Source organism: Rhinolophus sinicus, chromosome 16 (assembly GCF_057876585.1).
Source record: "Rhinolophus sinicus isolate RSI-liver-muscle chromosome 16, RSI-T2T, whole genome shotgun sequence".
Taxonomy (NCBI): Eukaryota; Metazoa; Chordata; class Mammalia; order Chiroptera; family Rhinolophidae; genus Rhinolophus; species Rhinolophus sinicus.
The window spans coordinates 115,194,236-115,214,371 of NC_142516.1; positions in this window are offsets into that span (position 1 = coordinate 115,194,236).

A 20,136-nucleotide genomic window follows, 5' to 3' on the forward strand; every position below is an offset into this window, starting at 1 on the left:
TGGGACAACAGGGCTGGCAGTTGTTGTGCTGGGAAGTGCAGAAGTTACACACAAAGAAGTAAATGAGCAACAACTTAATGTGTAAGATATTGGGGTCTAACAACTAAGAAGGTTATGGGCACCAATCCTGTTGCAAACTGGGGCTTTTGGGAAACAGCCACCACCAATTCTCTTTGCTTCATTGTATGACTATTAGATTCCAATCCAAAGACTACTTTTTTGTGTAAGTGCTTTGTTACAATATAATTCATATATCATACAGTTTCCCCATTTACAATTCAATGGTGTCTACTCTTCCTTGTTGTAAGCTCTTGGTGTGGCTGAAATAGGTGTGGCTGAAATAGGTCAGTTCTTTTCTGCCTGGGTCATGACACTCTCCAGTCCAGGACTTCTGTTTTGGGGAGACCTGGGTGACGTACATATCTCCCAGGAGCCGAGCCCAAAACTCCCTTCCCTCAAGATCACCCCCTTGTAATGTGTCACCCTACTCGCCCCCGGATAGCACCCCCTCCCTCCACACTCTGGCCCTGCCTCCTTCCTCCCCACCCCCACCCCACCCCACTTCTTGTAGGGGGAGAACACTGTAACATTTCTTCACTGAACCCCACTTCCTCCAACCCCAGCACATTGCTCACAACCTCCTGATTTGGGGCCCAGTGTCCTGCCACACCTAAACACCCTCAAACAAGACCTTCTACAGAAGGGGCTTGAGAAATGTACTGAGTGTCTTGGCCCCTCGGCCTCGCATGACAGTGGCACAACTCGGTTTTACATGTGAGAAATAAGACCTACTATGTTCCTTCCCCCCTGCCCACTCCCCAATGCTCCCACCCTGGGTCTCTATCTCCCCAGGCAGCTTGTATCGTCGCCCCAGAGAATGCTGGGTACTGGGTGGGACACAGGAGGGAGGCAGATGGGACACTGAGAGCAAGAACTCAGAGCTGCTTTCCAAACACCAGGCTTCTGGGTAACGAGCTGGAGAGAAGAGGGGACTATCGTTATTTAATAAAAGGGCATCATTGGTGTGATTTTATTTACTAAGTGTGAGTTTTACGTTTTTATTTCTTAGAAACAGTTTTCACCTCAAATCACTGAAGAACATACAACGCTCACTTTGGTCTCTTCCCACATGTATTCTGCTTCTTTTGCCAATCCCCACAGTGTTCTTACCTTGACTATTTTATCAGTCTCTGCATCTGAGACAAAAAGCCATGCATAATACCAGAAGAACATCATTACCTGTCATCGCAGAGTCAATACAAAGCATACTCCTCAATGGGAGACAACTGCCCAGTGGGGTGGACGCAGTGGGGGGCCCATCCAGTGTCTATTTCCTCCTTATTCCTTCCTAACAGATCTCTCCCCCAACCCAACTTTGTTTGGTTAGCTGCACGTCGTCCCGGAAGGCAGCTGTGTGCCTAGAGGAAACCAACCAAGCTCACCTCCAGTCAGGGTGGGCTGGTCTTACTCCCCTCCCGGTGATTGGTTCCAGAGAGGACATGGGACCGGATTCCAACCAACAGGGAAATGTTTCCTCTGGCCTAAAGGAGATGCGCAGAAAGAGATGGTCCTTCTTCTTCATCTGAGTAGGAGACGTGGAACTGTCCCAACCAGTTTGCGTCCAGCCTGAGGAGGACGTCGACATTGAGGATGGCAGAATGAAGACAACCTGGGTCCTTGGTGAAACTAATACACTGAGCCAGCTACCTGAAGGCTGCCCTACCTCCTGACTTCCTGTTGTGAGAAGACAACTTTGCTTATTGTTTAAGCCAATTTGAATCCAGGTTTTTTAATTACTGGCAGTTTAAAACATCCTAGTCGACATTAACGGGGAGACCCAGTTTTCTCTGAATTTATAACAAGGGAAACTGTTGTGTCTACCTAGCAGTAATGATTGTATGGTTATATCTATACCTATGTCTATATCTATATCTATATCTATGTCTATATCTATACCTATATCATCTGTATCTATATTTATATCTTGGGGGGGGGAGAGAGAGAGAGAGAGAGAGAGAGAGGAGAGGTTTTTTCTAATCAAGAAATTTCTTCATAATTTTTACATTTTACTTTTTCCTGGATAGGATTAAAATTTCAAACCATCTGACTTAACACCTGAGGCCTATGTTAGTAAATGGAGAACAACCCTGCGAGAGCGAGCAAGGGAGCCCGCCTCTGTCCTGGCCCTTTGGCCGAGGCTCAGGGCGGAGGAGTGGGAAAGCATCTGAGTAGACAAAAGGAAGGCTCAGGTGTGCCCTGAGTGGAGGCTCTTGGCCCGGGGAAGCTGCAGGAGGGCTAATTAGAAGTGGGGCATCCTATGGGATGGTTTAGGGTGCATATTGGGCTTTCTCTGATTGGTCCGAAATCAGAAGCAAAATTAGAGAAGCTGTCAGTTATTAATCAAGTCCAAGCCATTTGGGACCGATTGCCACAGGGGTTGTTGTTTGACTTCCTAGACCAGCTGCTACGCATAACAGTCGGACAGAGCAGGCTCGCTTCCTGGGCTGGGTATTGTAGGTAATGGGTTGGCTTCCTGGACTGGTTGTACAGGTTGTGGATCAGAGTTCTATTTTTATATATGGTCTGGTCACTGTCTAGTTGTATATTCATGTCTAACCCAGGTGCAGGACCCAGTGAGTGCTTCACCACACGTCTGCACAGCTCCACTTGGCCTCTCTAAGCCTCAGCTTACAATAAGCTGGGGTTAATCATTCCCTCGTTCAGGTGGTTGTAGGGATTAGATGAAATAAAGCACCTGTCACAAACTAGGCATTAAGTGATGGTGGTCTATTGTATGTTAGGTGTGTGGCTAATAGCACCTTCCGTTTAATTCATGCTATAGTCGATCCTCAATGTGAAGGAGAATTAGCAGCAGCTCACACATGAATCCACTGAGTTAAACAGAACGTCACGGCTATGCACTAAGAATTTGAAAACCAGGAGTCCACAGACTAAGACTGTGTATTTAGTTTGACTTGCCCAGTATTTCTTTAAAGTTGAGACAGCGTTTAACATTGGTGAGAATCCACATTTTAAGAAAGAAAAAAGAAAAGATTTTGGGCTTCTGTTGAAGATGCGGAAGGCTTTATGATAGCAGTGGGGCACCCTGCCCCATGGCTGCAATCAGCAGGGCTTTCGATATATGTGGACAACTTCTCACAGCTCCCGCCGCTGCCACTTGTCTGATACCAAACCCTCCCTCCACCTCCACTGTGTTCTTTATTACAACTAGAAAAGCTTTCATACTTAATCATTTTACTCAGATCTTTTAAACTAATGACTTCTTATTTCTATTTTATATTGCCAACAGCTTTCTTTTCTAGTAAAATAAATAGAAAGAATGGATATTTGAAAGTCTTAGTCCATCTATTCCAATAGTTCTGCTTTGAATGATATATGTTGTCACACTTTTTGGGTTTTCTTTTAGGATATTTTGCTCCTAGAAAGCCTAAGCTTATGTTCCCTGGAGTATCGGACACTCTGTAGGCAACACCCAACAGAGTTCAAAGCCAGGTCTTAGTCTGGGTGCCTCTTTGGAAGCTAAGGAGTGGATAGAGATGAGCTCCATGGCAGAGAGTCAAGGGTACCCCTGAACCCCTGGTTGACCACTTCTGTGTGCTGACATTCTACCATGCAAACCTTTTCCTCTCATCTAGTCTTAAACAAGCAACACGGGGAGAAGACAGTCTCCGCATGGGAACTGAAGAGGGTGGAGTAATGAATGGAGCCCCAACCATTTTCATCCACCTCCCTCCCTCCCCTTCCTGTCCTGACTTTTGTCCTGCTCTGAAATTGGTGCCTCAGACGCTGGCACCAATGGCCTGAATTGTTGCTGCTGATTTCTGTGGCAAATGGACAGGCAATGATTATTCCAAAGCCTCTCGGGAAACAGGAGAAGGAAGAGCTTCTGACTTTTGTTAGTTCCTCTAATCTATGCCTCTCTCTCCAGGGTTGGCTGGGAGGTGGGGAGCAGGAGCTGCTGATCTTGACTGGAAGCCTTCACCAGTTTTCTTATTGTAGAAAACCATCTCTTTGTACGAGAGGCAGACTTCCATGATGTAAGTAAGATTAAACTTTGGGGCCTTCGCCTGCATGTGCACATTCCAAACTCTGGGCGGGTGCCTAGCAATTTGTTCACATGCTCTTATTTTTTTGCTCAGTTTGCAAGAATAAGATATTTTCACTGCAGTTGATCAAGACCACAGCTTCTTCCTACTCTGCTTGTCCTTTTATCACCCTTCCTCTCACTTTTCCTCCCACCCACCCCCATGTTGGTCAGCATTGGAGCATCTCCTTTTGGGGGGATTCAACTAAATAGAAAATGAGTTAGGGGTACATTTAATTGAGGTTAGTGGAAACAGTTACTTCCAAGTATTCCGTTACTGACAGCCAGTCCCAGGGTAGGAGCCCCCCACCCACTGTGCTGCCTCCCCCAGCACCATGGCTAGAAGATGCTGGCCCAATGGCAGTACAAATGTGACATACAGGGGCTGGCACCAGAAATATGCAGGCAGCGTCAGGAGAAACAAGTTTGAAATGTACAGAGCCAAAAGCTGGTCTGTGGAAAATCCTTCCAATCCTCAGATATACAAAATCATAAGTAGGGGATTCAGCTTTCATTAACACCTTGTCAAAATGGAAGTTCTCTCCTGTTTGAAATATAGTTCATAATGCATTGTACACCTCTGTAAACACACCATGTTTCTTTTGACGGGGGGAGTGGTATGAAATAGAATTTATCAAAATCCCTGTGTTTGCAGACACAAATCTCTAGCAGTATTTCAAGCAGAAATTGCATCTGTGTGTGAAGCTGCATGTTTTCTGTATTCAATGTATCATGTCAAGTCTTGGTGTATCTGACACATCTTTTGTCGTGATGACGTCTGTCAGTTCCAGATAAAACATTAACACATAGAATTGTATGAACACAGTGAAATAATCTGAAGAGACAAGTATTTCCAGTGACAAACCTGCCCATATTCATCAGTAAATCAATGTACTTCAAGAGTTATTTATTATCACATCTGTATAGCTCAACACAACAAAGAACAATTTAAAACAAATTTGAATTGCTTGTGAGTATAGCTTCATGTTGCAATTCTTTTCTGAAGGGACACCCTGCTTCAGGCCCCACAAAACTTGTATCTGCCTGTTCTAAATACCCACGTCTTGAGCTAAAGTGGGAAAACAAAAGATAGATGGGAGGAGCACGTTTCCATTAAAAGAAAAAGGTATGTTTATTTGTAGGTGTAAAGAGTATTCCTATACGTGTAAAATGAACATAAAGCATATCTGTATCGATTTTTCTTAAAACTGGCCCACTTTACTCATTCGTGTTACCTAACTGGCCCCTGTGAGTATCTAACTTTGTCACCTCAAAAACTGTGTGAGCTTGACTCAGAGGCAAATGACAGCCAAATACAGTTAAAAGGGACGCACATGAGCTTTCAGTCACTGCTGATTTGTGCACAGTCCTGTTCAAACAGGAGATAAGAGATGATAAACTTGCTGAGTAGAGCAGAAGCCCTCTCTTATCAGACAAGAGCAGAGCTGGTAGTCATTTCATGAAAACAGTCTCTTACAGTGGGGAATCATGAAAAATGACACACGTTCACCTTGATCATATTACTACACTTCCAGAGACACAGACACACAATCATCCGCTGCTCTTGTGATGTCAGGACACACTGTACCAGAAGAACGGGTCAGCTGGCCAGAGCATCTCTGACTTCCGGGCAGGAACCACACTTGAACTCAGCATCCACCAATTCCACTCTTGGTTTCTTTAAAGTGGAGTAAAAGCTTACGGCACTTGAGAGTTTCAGGTGCAGAAGACATCAAGATTGTTACTACTTTTCCCTCATCTTCTTTGATTGTCTCACCGACACCTGATACGAGAGCCATTTTTGGTTATTTACCTTTATCCGTTTTTCCAAAGCATTCAAGCAGTTTTCATATAAACAAACTTTTTCCTACTCACAGTTAATCAGTTTATGTGAGATTTAACTGAATTATAAATAAATACCAAAAAAAAGAAAAGACATAAACAGGGTGGAAATAAACACCACTAATTTGAGGTGAGCACACAACACAGCTGGTGAGAGCAAAGTTCCTGGAGAGCAGCCCCCAGGCTGACGCTTGCTTCCTGCGGTATCTGTCACAGGCTTCCCAGAGGACTAGAATTCATTCAGTTAGACTCCTGCATAATTAGGAGAGCTTCGGGCTGAATATCTTCTTTCAGTGGGCACAAGGCAGTGTGGTGCGGTGGGAAAAGCCTCATCACTAAGACTCGGGAAACCTGAACCTTAATTTGGCTTGTCTCCTCACCATGTAACTTGCAGGAAATCTTTTTCACTTTCTGGTCCCTCCCACCTGCCATGCCCATCCATGGGGCTGCTGAAGAACCACATGCTTTTGCTTCCTAATTCACTGGGTGAATAGAAGCAATCAGAAGAGAACTTGTACACACTCCTGCCCCCACACCTTCCCACTCTTGTGCATGCCACCTGTCTACTATAAATGTACAGTATCTACCCCCTGCCTTCCCTCCTGGTAGGTTATTGGGACACTCACTGCCCTTTTTAAGCCAACCCCTTTCCTTGACCCCCTAAATCGCATACTCTCTAGCAATTCTCCCCCACCCCTCTCTCTCTCTTACGTCATATATTTTTCCCTCTTTACTGACCTTGCCCATCCTCATGCCATAACTTCTCCCACTACAGAACAACAACAAAACCCTCCCTTGCTTCAACAACCACCTTACCTCTCTCCTTCCCTTTACAGCAAACTCTAAAAAGACTCATCTATACTTGCTGTCCACAATTTCTCTATCCTTTCTCTCCCTTGACCCCACGCCAATCAGGCTTTTGTCCCCACCAGCCCCCTGAAGTGGATGATTTCCTCTTCTTAATTGACGCAGCAGCAGCACTTAGCACTGCCTCCTTCAATCACTTTCTTCACTTACATTCCAGACTAGCTCATTCCTCTGGCAGCTCCTTCTCAGTCTCTCTTATGGGGTGAATTGCGTTCCCTATACAAGATATGTCGAAGTCCTAACCTCCAGTACCTCAGAATGTAATTTTATTTGGAAATAGGGTTGTTGTAAATGTAATTAATTAAGATGAGATCATATGGGAGTATGTAATTTCAGTTATGGGGCCCTAATTTAATACGACTCAGATCCTTATAGGAAAATGGCCATGTGAAGACACAGAGAGAAGGCACAGGGAGAATGCCAAGTGAATTGGAAGGAAGAGATTAGAGTGATACTTCCACAAGACAAAAAAAAAAACGACAAAGATTGCTGGCCTTCACCAGAAGCTAGCTAGGAGAGAAGCCTCAGATTCTCCCTCACACCCTCTGACGGAACCAACTCAGCTGACACCTTGATTTCAGACTTCCGGCCTCCAGAACTGTGAGACAATACATTTCGGGTGTTTCAAGCCACCTACTCTATGATACCCTGTTATGGCAGCCCTACTTCTAGTGCAGTCTCCTTTTCTGGTTCCTTTTACCTTAACACTGGAATGTTCCAGGACTTACTTCTTGGACCTCTTCTCTGCTCTACAATTGGTAATCACATCGGATCTCAATGGCTTTAAATTCATACCTACATTTTGAGTACTCCCAACTTTGCATCTCCATCTTGGTTCTCTCTCCTCAACTCCAGACTCACATATCCAACTGTCTGTTCAACGTCCCCTCTTAGGTGGCCAGTAGGCCCTGCAAAGTGAATGATCTCCTGATCTCCCTCCTCCCTCCGCCTTCTCCATTTCCTAAACTCCACCCTTCTAGTTTCTCAGGCCCAGAATTTTGCTGTAATCCTTGCATTTTCTCTTTCATTCATACCCCTCATTCAATCCGTCATCAAATCTTGACAGTTCTAACCTCAAATGATCCAGAACTCACCCACTTCTCATCACCTTCATCACTTCCACTTCATCTCCTTCCGGAATTATGCAAATACCTCCCACTTCCTCCCCTGCCCCTTTTCAGTCTGTTCTCTGCCAGCAAGAAGACTTAGCCAATAAAAACTTAAGACAAATTGCAATAGTGGGAATCCTAGAAAATATCTAGCAAATACTCCTCAAAACTGTCCAGGACATCAAAAATAAAGAACGTCTAAGATACTGCCACAGCTAGAGGAACTAAAGAGACATGGCAACTAAATACAATGTGGTATCCTAAATAGGACAAAAACTGTGGCAGTCTAAATAAACTACGCATTAATAATAGTGCATCCATTTTGATTGATTAGTGGTAACAAATGCTTCATACTAACGTAAAATGTCAGTAATAAGGGAAACCAGGTGTAGGATATATAAGGGAATCTCTCCACTATCTTCTCTTAAAATGTTCTTTAAAAATGAAGTCTATTCAAAAAATGTTTGAGTCATTTCAGTTCAAAACCCTTTATCTGTTTCCCAGTCCTTATGAGACCCTCTGGCGAGACTCACCTCCTCTCAGACCTTTCTTCCTAGAGCCTTTGCATTTGCAGTGCCCACTTTCTAGAACAGTCTTCCTTCAGAGATGCACATGGCTCACTCCCTCAGCTTCCTAATTAAAACCGCAACACTCCCTAAGCCTCCCCATCACTTTCCCTACTTTATTTCGCCGTACCACTTATCAAGATGTAAAGAACTTATTTATTTACTGGTTGATAGCCTGTCTCCCCCACTCCAATTAGGATGTAAGCTCCATGAGGGCAGAGATATTTTGGTTTGCTTTGTTCTCTGCCATGTCCCCAGCACCTAGAATAGTGTCTGACACGTGGCACAGACTCACTACAAATTAGCTGAGTGAATGAATGAATGAATGAATGAATGAGGTGTGTGGGACTAGGAGGGGATGCTGTGGTGCATTGTAATGGAGGGTAGGTGGAAAGTCCAGGTCAAGGGGTAGGGACCAAAAGAACAGCAAAAGCAAATGGCGTGGACAAAGGAATATGTGAGGCCTATCTGGATTTAACAGAACAAGGGAAAGCAGGACTATGATTCTGAACTATGAGGAATCTCAGAAAACCACACGCTCAATCATCTGAACTACTGTGAGGATACCCAAGATGGCACGTATTCAAGTTCATCAGGAGAAGAGAGTCCCCAAGTCCAAGTGGCCTCACAAAAAGCAGGTGGCCTGATCGACATGTCTGGTGTATGATTCTCCAGGCTAGTGAACACAGGGCAGGCAGTAGGCGAGTCAGGTCTCATTTTAATGTTCAATGAAATTCACTCCAGTTAGCTTGTCTGCAATGTTCTTTGAAAATGTCAAATTTCATGCCGTATGTAACCTGTGCTCATCACTTGCCATCTGGTGACTTGGGGCACATAAAAATGTACCCACCATACAGCAGTTGCTTTATTCACTTGGAACTTTGTGACTGGCCTCTTAGCTGAGACCAGCCAGGAAAGGAAATGGATTGGCCATCCTCAAAACCATCAAATCTACCAAGACAGCCCTTCTGCTTGGAGTTTCAGATATTGTGCCAACAGATGCACATGGGATGACATCAGTGTGTTAGCATGAGAGAAAAGCACGTGGTAGATGTTAATCTTGTGTCCATTTTTAATTGTTTCTTTTTATCTGTTTTTTTGAGTTCGTCATTTACTGTGCTTTTTCACCACATCTCTTATGTGACTTCCTTCTAGCATATGAGAGGAATTGAAGTATGCGTTCCTTTTAACAGCAAGAAGTCCTAAGACCTGCCTTTATTGCTTCCCAGTTATGTGGGGCCTTTCGCAGACACTTAATCAGAATGTCATTGATAATTTGGGTTCAGTAATCAGGGCTCTTTCCATTGTAAGTCACAAAAACTTATCATGATCACCTTAATTAAAAAAATGAAATGTACCAACACATGTCACTGGGAAGGTTCCAGATTGGCACTGCCTGCGGAGCGGACTAGACTCAGTGACCTACCTCACCGTGCCATCAGGCCTCTTCCTCCAGGTTCCTGGCTCTGGTATTCTCGTTTGCCTCTGCCTCACCTGCATTACCTCCCACCCAGGCTCACCTGAAATGGCTTTCTCCGCTCTTTTTGCGTTCTGTATTGAACTGACAACAAACCCGCAAAGCCCTATGAACCAAGTGAGATAGACAGGGAGTCCATTCATGTTGTGAAACTAAAAGGGTTACTGCCAAATCCACAGAAATCAATAGTGAAAGAGTTCTACTAAGCTTCTTAGGAGAGGGACCCCCACCCCCCTGCATGGATGCGAGTCTGCAGGAAAATCATAAGTACTCACTCAGGTTCTAAGAGAAAGGGCAAAAGATGGAAGAGGAGGCAGGTGACAGCCAGGCTCTTGGGTAGCTGGGGAGGAGCTGAAGCAGTGTCCGCCCCCGGATCCTCTCTGCTGTTTGAGGAGCTCTCCGGAGGTCGGAAGTCAAGGAGTGCCCAGAGAGAAAATGAGAGGAAAAGAAACTGAGATTCAGAAATAGAAGAAAGCCATTCAAGAGGCAAAGTTGAAATGCATGGAGGACAAGCATTCCAAAACAGCTACAACTTTTTAATGGAAAAGTGCTCTCTAGAATGATGGGCATGTATGAAATATTAATAACTCCTTCCAGGGCCACCAGGTGACCAGAGGAATACAAGAATGGATAACGTGCAAAGAAAAGGTGTATTCACTTGCTAGGGCTGCCATAAGAAATTACTACACACTGGATGGCTTATAACAATAGGAGTTCATTCTCTCACAGTCTGGAAGCCGGAAGTCAGAAATCAAGGTGTGGGCTGTGCTCCACTTGGAGGACCGAGGGGGATTCCGTTCTGTGCCTCTCCGGCTTCTCGTGGCTGTTGGCATCACTCCACTCTCTGCCTCTGACTTCACATGACCTTCTCCTCTTCAGTCTGTCTCTTCTTTTTGTAAAGACAATTGTCATTGGATTTAGGACACACCAGATAATCCAGGATGACCTCATCTTGAGATCCTTAACATAATTATATCTGCAAAGTAGATGTTCTAAGTAAGGTCACATTCACAGGTTCCAGATGGACATATTTTGTGGGAGACCACCATGAACCCACTACTCAGGGACTTCCAGGTAGCAAGGTAAGTGGAATTTCTGTTCCATGGATAACTATTAAAAACGTTTTCTTCTGTTTCATTTTACACAGGGCAGTGAGAAAATAAGAGTTTAAAAACTACAATAACTTCGGAATGCCTTCCTCTTCCAATGGGTAATGAAATAATTTTAATCATTAAGAGATGGTTTCCAACAACTTTTGCGTGGCCACACATGCAAAAGAAACCTTGGGAGAGGCGGCACTTTACTGGTGGAGTGTGAAGCTTTGCAGGCTATCACGAGATAAACTTGATCACTAGGGATTTCAAATCCCAACCTACAGCTCCGAACTCCGCCCTTTTCATTCCTCCTGCTCAGAAACACTCCAGCTTTTGCATGTTTGCATCTATTTAGCACATGTGCACCACAGCTTCTCTGGTCCTCAAAGCCATGCAGAAGTAGAAAGACCTTCCTCTTAAGCTTCTTGCAAGTCATAGTTATTACAATTATTTTACCAGTCCTCAAAGTGAAAGCAATGAGAAGCAGAAAATTTAATCAGTCTGTCACATCTTTACAAAGTTTGGTTGCCTAAAGATATCCTGAGAAATTATGAAGAGACACCCAAAGAAGTAGGAGACCGGGTCCAGATTAGAAGTTGTCTAAAGAGCGGAATACCTACTGAGAAACTGAGTGAAAGGGCTAGGTCTCTGCTAGGTAGGAGCACTTAAGGACACCCTCCCCCCCAGCCCTGTATGCTCAGCGTCAACCCTTTCAAGGATGCAGACTCAGTGTGGGAAAGAGCTCTGACCCTGCCATGGTCTAAAGCCAGGTGGCTGTCAGAGCATCAGACACCTGTAGGCCTGGCTACTCACAGTGCTGACTTTGGCTTGTGCAAGCAAATACAGTCACAGCCATTCTCTCACAGCCAGGACATGGTCTTTTTTCTTTGTTGTGATGGGGCAGGAGCCAGTGGTTCAAGAGCACACAGAAGACAGCAGGATTGCTTTTGGGATTTAAAAATGAAGCATGAATGCCCTTTTCCTTTCATGATGTCAGGAGAGAAGCACGGGTTAAATTATGTCATATACTCGATCACACTTGGGGGTTTTATTATGTTTATATATATGGGCAAACTCCTTTCTTTCGCTCATGCAGATCGTAACACCAGGTATCAGCCATTCTCTCTCTCTCCCAGCTGTTGTTTGCTTTTTCATATTACAAAAGTAATACAGCATCATCTTTTTTAATGTAGAAACTCTAGATAATTTTTTTTTTAAATCATCTGTACTCTTACCACAGAAGGAGAGCCATTCTGAACACTTCTGGATGTGTTCTTGCAATTACTTTTTTTTTTTTAATTAAAATGTATTGGGGTGACAATGGTTAGTAAAGTTACATAGGTTTCAAGTGTACAATTCCATAATACATCATCTCTATATCACATTGTGTGTTCACCACCCAGAATCAGTTCTCCTTCCATCACCATATATTTTAGCAATTTTTTATTCCTAGCTACACATACGTATGGATTTCTTACAAAAGATGGGTAAAATACTCACTGTTTTTTCTGGCTCTATCGGACCTCTACATGTGTGTTAGCATGAATACTTTTCCATGGTTGTGCCAGATTTCATCTGCCCACATACAGTTGGTTGAATAGTGCTCCCCTCCCAAAAGATATGTCCACCAGTCCTGTGAATGTGACCTTATTTGGAAAAAGGTGCTTTACTGATATGATTAAATTAAGGGTTTCCATATGAGATCGTCCTGGATTAGCTGGGTAGGCCCTAAATCCAGTGACAAGTGTTAGAAGAGAAGAGACGGGGAGAAGAAAAGCGAGAAGGCCATATGAGAACAGAAGCATAGATATGAGTGACGTGTCCACCTGCTAAGGACCACCAAGGACTGCTGGCAACCACCAGAAGCGAGGCGACAGGCATGGTTTCACCCTCAGATCCTTCAGAAGGAAACAACCCTGCAGATACCTTGATATTAGACTTCCGGCCTCCACACTGTGAGAGAATAAATGTCTGTTTCAAGACACCACGTTTGTGGTGATGTGTTACGACCGCCACAGGAAACTAATCCACCATACACCGCTCCTGCAGACCCTCTCTCCACTCCTCTCTGCCCTTTCCCCTCTGCCCTCTGCCTCGTATGAATGCCATCCACAGGGCCTATTATCTTTGTGGTTGTTTTTCGCTCAATCAAGAGGAGCCAGAGCCGGAAATCAGAGCAAGAGAGGAGCATATTTATTCTCCTGGCTTCCGCTCAGCAAGGTCCCGTGGGCTGGCCTTGTCCCTGACCAGTGGCATTGCTCCTCTCAAGGTGCTCCATGGATCTCTCTGGTGGTATGTTCTGGTGGTGTCACCCACTGCACAGCCCTTTGGGTGCAGGATGGGTAACAGCCCTGCTGCTGCTTGCCGGAGTTCCTGCCCTCTCCCTTATGGCTTCTGTCGTGACTCACACTTGCATTCTTAGTCCTTTTGCAAAGAAACCCTCCTTAGATTATCCTAATTCAAGATCCTCATTGATATGATATGCCTTAAATAGCCTTTTCCACCATCGTGTTTAATGGTCATACACTCATTTGTTGTGTGACTAAGCCATACAAAATTTACTTATAATCCATGAATTACTTAATCCTTTATTATTATACACTGCGGTGGTTCCAATTTATTTGCTTTTATAAGGACTGTTTCAGTGAGCAGCTTTGTAATCAAATCATTTGACATAGCCATGATTATTTAAGGTAAATGTCTAGACAGGCATTTATTTGAACAAAAAATTTTAAACTGTTAGCAATTTATTTAATATTGCTATTTAATATTAATTATAATTAATTGGTATTTAATATGAATTCTTTATAAATTTTTAATTCTAAAGTTTGGGCTACATGGCACAAAATCACCCTCCAGAAATGTTATATCAGCTTACACTCCCATCGGGAGCATGGGAGAATACCTATCTCCAAGCACCAGTTCCAATCGACCTGTTAGATAAACAAGGAAACCCAAAGACCAAGTGGTCCCAGGTTTTGCCACTAAATTCAAGGCTCTTCATTGTGAATGTGGGGATGAAAGAAATTCGCTTTCTGAGCAGTGACTACAGCTTCCCAGAGTGGGAAAACATCTTAAATGAGAGCAAAACAGGTGCCACCTCTCCTCCAGGTTATCAGGAGCTTGTCTGAAATAGTTTGTAATGAATGGCTTAGGTCAATGAGAAGGTGATTCCAATTAAGGAATTTTAGTAGAGAGGAGAAATCGGCTGCCGGCATGAGTAAGTGAATGGCCGTTATTGCCTGAGATTAAAGCCGCAAGCCCTGCAAATAAAGAATGCATTGTTTGGAAGAACAGATTAAAGAACATGTCTGAAAATGGACGTCCGCCCATATGGGAGGGTCATTCTAACTATAGAGTTTGTGGTTTTCCCTCATGACATTGACCTTATCTTCAGTGAGTTATGATATTTTCTGGGCCTCAGCCTTGATCTCTCACTGAGCTGACCTCATTGTGATAAAATTATCAGTCAGGTTCGTCATAGCCATCTATCTGGGCAAACCAGGAAAAATAAAAAACAAGCAACTGTGTAACAGATATAATCTCATTAGGAGGCCTTTGTGGTGAGATTGTGGGAACTGAATTACAGTAATTTCTTAACCTAATCTGAAATCTCAGAATCATTCTCTGCTATTTAAAAAATAAATCTGTCTAGGTGGGCCAGATGGCTCAGTTGGTGAGGGCGAGCTCTGAACATCAGGGCTGCCAGTTCAATTCCCACACAGGCCAGTGAGCTGCGCCCTCCACAACTAGATTGAAGACAATGAGCTGCCGCTAAACTGCCTGAGGGATGGCGGGATGGCTCAGTTGGTTAGAGCGGGTGCTCTCAACAAGGTTGCTGGTTCAATTCCCACATGGGATGGTGGGTTGCGCCCCTTGCAACCAAGATTGAAAACGGTGGCGACTGGACTTGTTGCTGAGCTGCACCCTCCACAACTAGATTGAAGGACAACGACTTGGAGCTGATGGGCCCTGGAAAAAAACACACTGTTCTCCAATTAAAAAAATAAATAAATAAATAAATAAATAAAATATATATGCATATATATTTGTATAAATCTGTCTAAAATTGTGCCTGTTGTAAACTCACTTCACATTTCACGTTGCACAAGCAGATTTGAACCATGACATTCTGGGTAAGTACAGAAAAGAGTTGTGACTGAGGGTGTCGACAGCCTTGGAGCCACCGTGGAAACTTGCAAGGCTGTTTCAAATCCCAAGGTATTGTATGCCAATTATACCTCAATAGAAAAAAAAAAAAATCCCAATGTAGCAATTTGTTCAACTAAAAATCCTAGTCCTACAGACAGGAAAAATAGCATGCACCCAACACCTTAAAGAAATTAGGCTATGGGAAAGAGAAGATGTTGAAATAAAAGTTGAAAATAAAACCCACCATCCTAAAGACCATCCCCACCCTCAAAAGTGAGTCTACCTTGAGTTAACTGTGACCCATGGCTTTTCTTTTCTCATGTCTAGCCCTTACCTCTTCAACACCTATGTCTGTGTATCCTCCTGGTCCTTCCTTCCTTCCTTCCTTCCTTCCTTCCTTCCTTCCTTCCTTCCTTCCTTCCTTCCCTCCCTCCCTCCCTCCCTCCTTTCCCTCTTTCATCCCTTTCTTCGTTCCTCCTTTCCCTCTTACCTTCCACAGGTAAACAAACATTTCCAAGGGCCAACTAAGCCCCAAGCACTGTTCTGGGGGCAGAGGCACTAGAAATGTCTAAAGGACATGGTCTGCAGATCTAGCCTCTGCCCTTTTCCAGAGGTAGCATCCAACAGCCATTTTCTCTGCAGAAACCAGAGGACAGCCCCGCTCGAGCCCAGCTGCCACCTCACCTCCTGGGTTGACCCCTGCCATTCATCCTTATCAGTCCATCCCCACCCAATCTGAGTGGCTGACCCTTAGAAACTGGAAGGGGCAGTTATAGCGCCACTGATGATTTGTGGCTGGGACCCCAGAGCCTGTGGGGGAGGGGGTATCTGTGGCAGTTTCAATCTGAGGAATGTCTGGACTGAAGGGAGGGAGTGTTTTTTTCTAAGATATTATGTTTGAGTAGGAGTAATAAGCGCAATAGGGCTTATCATTTGTAGCTTAAGAAAATGAAATAATCTCTACCAACCCCTATAATCTATAATTATTTACCCCCAAAAGGAATAAATTGGCAAGAAGTCAAAGGAGCAAGATATTAAGAGAAAGAGCAGTTCCTCTCACCCCCACCCCTCACCCCGTTCCACCACCCACCCGCACAGATGCCTGGAAAGCATTAGGCTCACTTGAGCAAGGGGCTAGGCTCTGATGTGTGTAACAACAGAACTCCAGCTTCTCCTCCCCGACTCCACTCTCAAGAAATAACAAAAAAAGAAAGGCATCTCCCATCATGTATTTATTCGTCCATTTCTTCACTCAGCCCAAAAATACAGGCTCGCGAGTTCAACGGCCTGGATTCAAATCCTGACCCCAACACTTACTAGCTCTATAACTGACCTTGGGAATGTTACTCAAACCTTTTGCGACTTCGTTTCCTCCCCTGTAAAGTGAGATTATTTCTAGTCCCCACCCTATAAGACTGTTGGGAGGAGTTAAAGAGACAAGACATGTGAAGGACTTAACAGATAGAGCCTGGTACTGGGTAGGAAGTAAATACATGTTGTCTCTCATTAGGTAAGAAATGTTTATCAAGCACCTGTTACGTTCCAGCCCAGGAATTCAGCCCTTTCCCTCAGCCTACTGGAAGATGGACAAGAAAACCACACAGGCAATCAGTGCAGCCATCGCTGCCCGGGGAATAAGGAGGATGGACATCCAAATCAGCCAGGGGTCATGGTAGAGACTCAAGGAAGCCTTCCCAGAGGGAATGACCTATGCACCGAATTCCTAATGACAAATAAGATTCCACTAGGTGAAGAAAGGTGGAGATAGGAGAGAAAACTCCAGAGAACAAGAGACATTTGCTGGTGGTTCTGGAAGGTTAGAGAAGATCACGGAAGGCTACCAGTGGCAGAGAGGATGCAGCTGAACCAAGAAGGGTCTTTTCTTCCATGCTAAGGAATTTGAACTTTATCCTGAAAGCCAAGGGGAGACCCTGAGGGATTTTAAACCCGCTGACCCCCGGAAGAGTTCATAAACCAGCATTCCACTGCCCACCCTCATCTTTATAGTGTATCTGAGGGAAACTTGTGTTTTTCTTTTGTCATCTCAAAAGTATTTGTAGTAACACTTGTCTGGGTCTTGGATTGTAGCCGAGTTTTCCTGAAGCAGTAGTTATGATTTTGTGTAGGCAGCTGGCTAGATAATACATGCTTGCTCCTGCAAGATTTTCCCCCCCATTTCTTTTCTCATTTTGTGCAATCATTTCCAAAAAGGGTCCACCAATTGTATTTCCTTATCTGAGGTCCCTGATGTGGGTGGACACACAGCAGGGCCTTTTGCAGCATTTAGGGCAAAGCACTTGGCTGAGCTGTCAAGTCAGTGAGAGTAATCAGCAGATTTATTTGAGGAAATGTATTTATGGTACTAAATGGCTGTTCTAAATAGGGCCATTATCTGGCCTTTTCGCTGCTGTTATAAATGTCCCTCCAGAGCGTGGATGCCCACAATAAGTCCATAATGCTTCCCGGACATGACTTCAAGACAATATATATGCTGGTTCCAGTCAATGCACATGCATGTACTTGGGTAATTTCAGTAGTGTTTCTTGAATGCTTAGGCACAAACTCAATGCCAGATACTTTATTAAATGTTTCTAGGGCAATGAAAGGCAGAAAGGGGGGAGGGGAGATTGAGATGTGTTGAATAGTCAATGGAGACTAGGGCTGGAAATGCAACCCTAAATTATTCATAGTGTGGAATAAGCCAAGGAGAAATCATAACCATATATCCTGGAGACTTCAAAGGATACCATCTTTCTTCTGGTCCCGGGGGTGCCCTCTCCACTAGAGTTTAGTGAGAAAAGCCCAGCTGAGTGGAAACTTCCCCGGGCTGATATGCAAGCAACAGGAGGCTGAAAACTCTCAGGCTGCCCCTCAGAAGGCCTTGGATAGCCGCACCCCCATCAACATGAAAACTCTGGTTCACATGGGTGTAGACCCCACTCCAGATACCCTGTGAGACACAGCTGCTTTGAGAGTTCTTACAAAATGTCTGTGCCAAACCCCAAAATACCTTTTCCCTACGCTCTTGTTTTGCTGCCCCACCTCAAAAGCACGCACAATAGAAATAGGAACAGATTCTTAAAAGTGTGTACCAGTTTATACTTATTTTAAAAACTGTGTATATATAGGCAGAAGCATGTATAACAGAAACGTAGCAAATATCCATACAGGTAGGTGCCCCTGACTGATATCTGTGTATATTTAATGAGGAGAAATTACTATTTAAAAAATTAAACTGCTATAGAATTTTCACATTGTAGGGGGGAAAAGCATTACTCGAAGTCAGTGGCATGTCTGCTTAAGAAAAGAAGTTTGGGCCTTTTGGTCAGCAAAGACGAAGCCCCCTGTCCAGTCTCTACGCAGTCTCCTCTAGGCAGGGGACGGCAAGCAGGGAGAGAGAATGAAATTGTTCTAATTAATAAAGTAAGGGGGACACAGGCACATTCAAGAGGAAAAAGGCTTTGTGTGGGCCTGTGGAAGATGGAAAGAGGAGCAGATGTGGAAGAGAAGGAGAGAAGGGGAGGCCTGAGAAAACATGGCAGCAGGCACAGACACATGAGAGGGACAGCCACTGAGAAGGACACCATGGCAGCGACCGTGAGGACACTTGAGGGCTGTGATGTTTGATATTTAGTCGCAAGTCATTGCCTCTTCTGAGCAGTGCTGTCGAAGCCTTCTTGGGCCCTAAACATTCATCAGTTTCTGGTGCTCTTAGTACTTTGGGGAATGAGAGGGAGCCATGGTTTGGGGCAGGCAAAGCAGTGTGGGAAGAAGGAGAAGCCTTAGGAAGTGAGAAGATGGACAGGACACTCAGATTCAGTAAAAGTAGGAGTCTGTAGCAAGAAATGACTGTGGGGATATAAAGTATATTCCCTGCCTCCTAATCTGGGAAGTCATCAGAAATCTTGGTGAGGACATGAAAATTCTATAGCCAGAGGAAGGCCCAGGGCCTCAAGCAAGATTGTCTGGATATTCAAGAAAAGGAGGATTGCTGAAGGCTGGAGGACTTGGGAGCCTCCAGGGGGCTGGCACTGGGTGATAATTATGCACAATTATGTGTGTGAATCAAAAGAAAGGAAACCCCTGTGATTCACTGTTTCCAGATTTGCTGTTCTGAATCTTCATTGGACACAAAGTCAGCTTATGGCCCGTGATGCGTTCTTATGTTCTTATTTCCTTGGCTTTTATTAAATGCCTTTTCAATTTTTTTTGTTTTGTTTGTTTGTTACAAAGGAGAGAGCCTCTAGTAGGCACAATTCCTTCTTTTTAATTCCTTCAATTAATGAGGTGCTAGTTTCTTGTGTTCTCTAATTGAAGCCATTTTTCCTCCTTTCACAAGTGCAACACATAATTGTCCCATGTACAGAGAAAGGCCAAACGGGAATGAACAATTGCATTGTTTTCAAAATGGAAGTGGTTTTATTGGCTCTTCATACTATAAAAGGAATTTTTAGAAGAAATTTCCTTTTATGTCAGACAATACAGAAATCTAAAGAGGAAAACAAAAATAACCTGATTTCTTACCACACAGCTTTTTTATTTTACAAAAATTCTATGATAGATGGTGTACAGTTGTATAATTGGCTTTATTTTTTTCTATAGCTCTACATTGTGAATACAGATCTTTCCATGTCAATAAATATGAATCATCATTTTAAATGGTTACATTGTATTCTAGTGGATAGATTCATTTATTTATTTAACCAATCTCTCATTTTTAGACATTTTAGAAGCCATGAAGAGGTAAATGGCCATTTAAGAACATTTTTGTACCCTTGTTTGATTGTTTCCTGGGGATACATGCTTGTAGGAGGTATTCACTAATTCATTAACACATGTATTGCGTGCCTAACACGTATCTCTGTTGATGTTGGGAATTGAAAGATGATCAAGACAGTCCCTCCTTCAGAATTAGGCGTTAAAC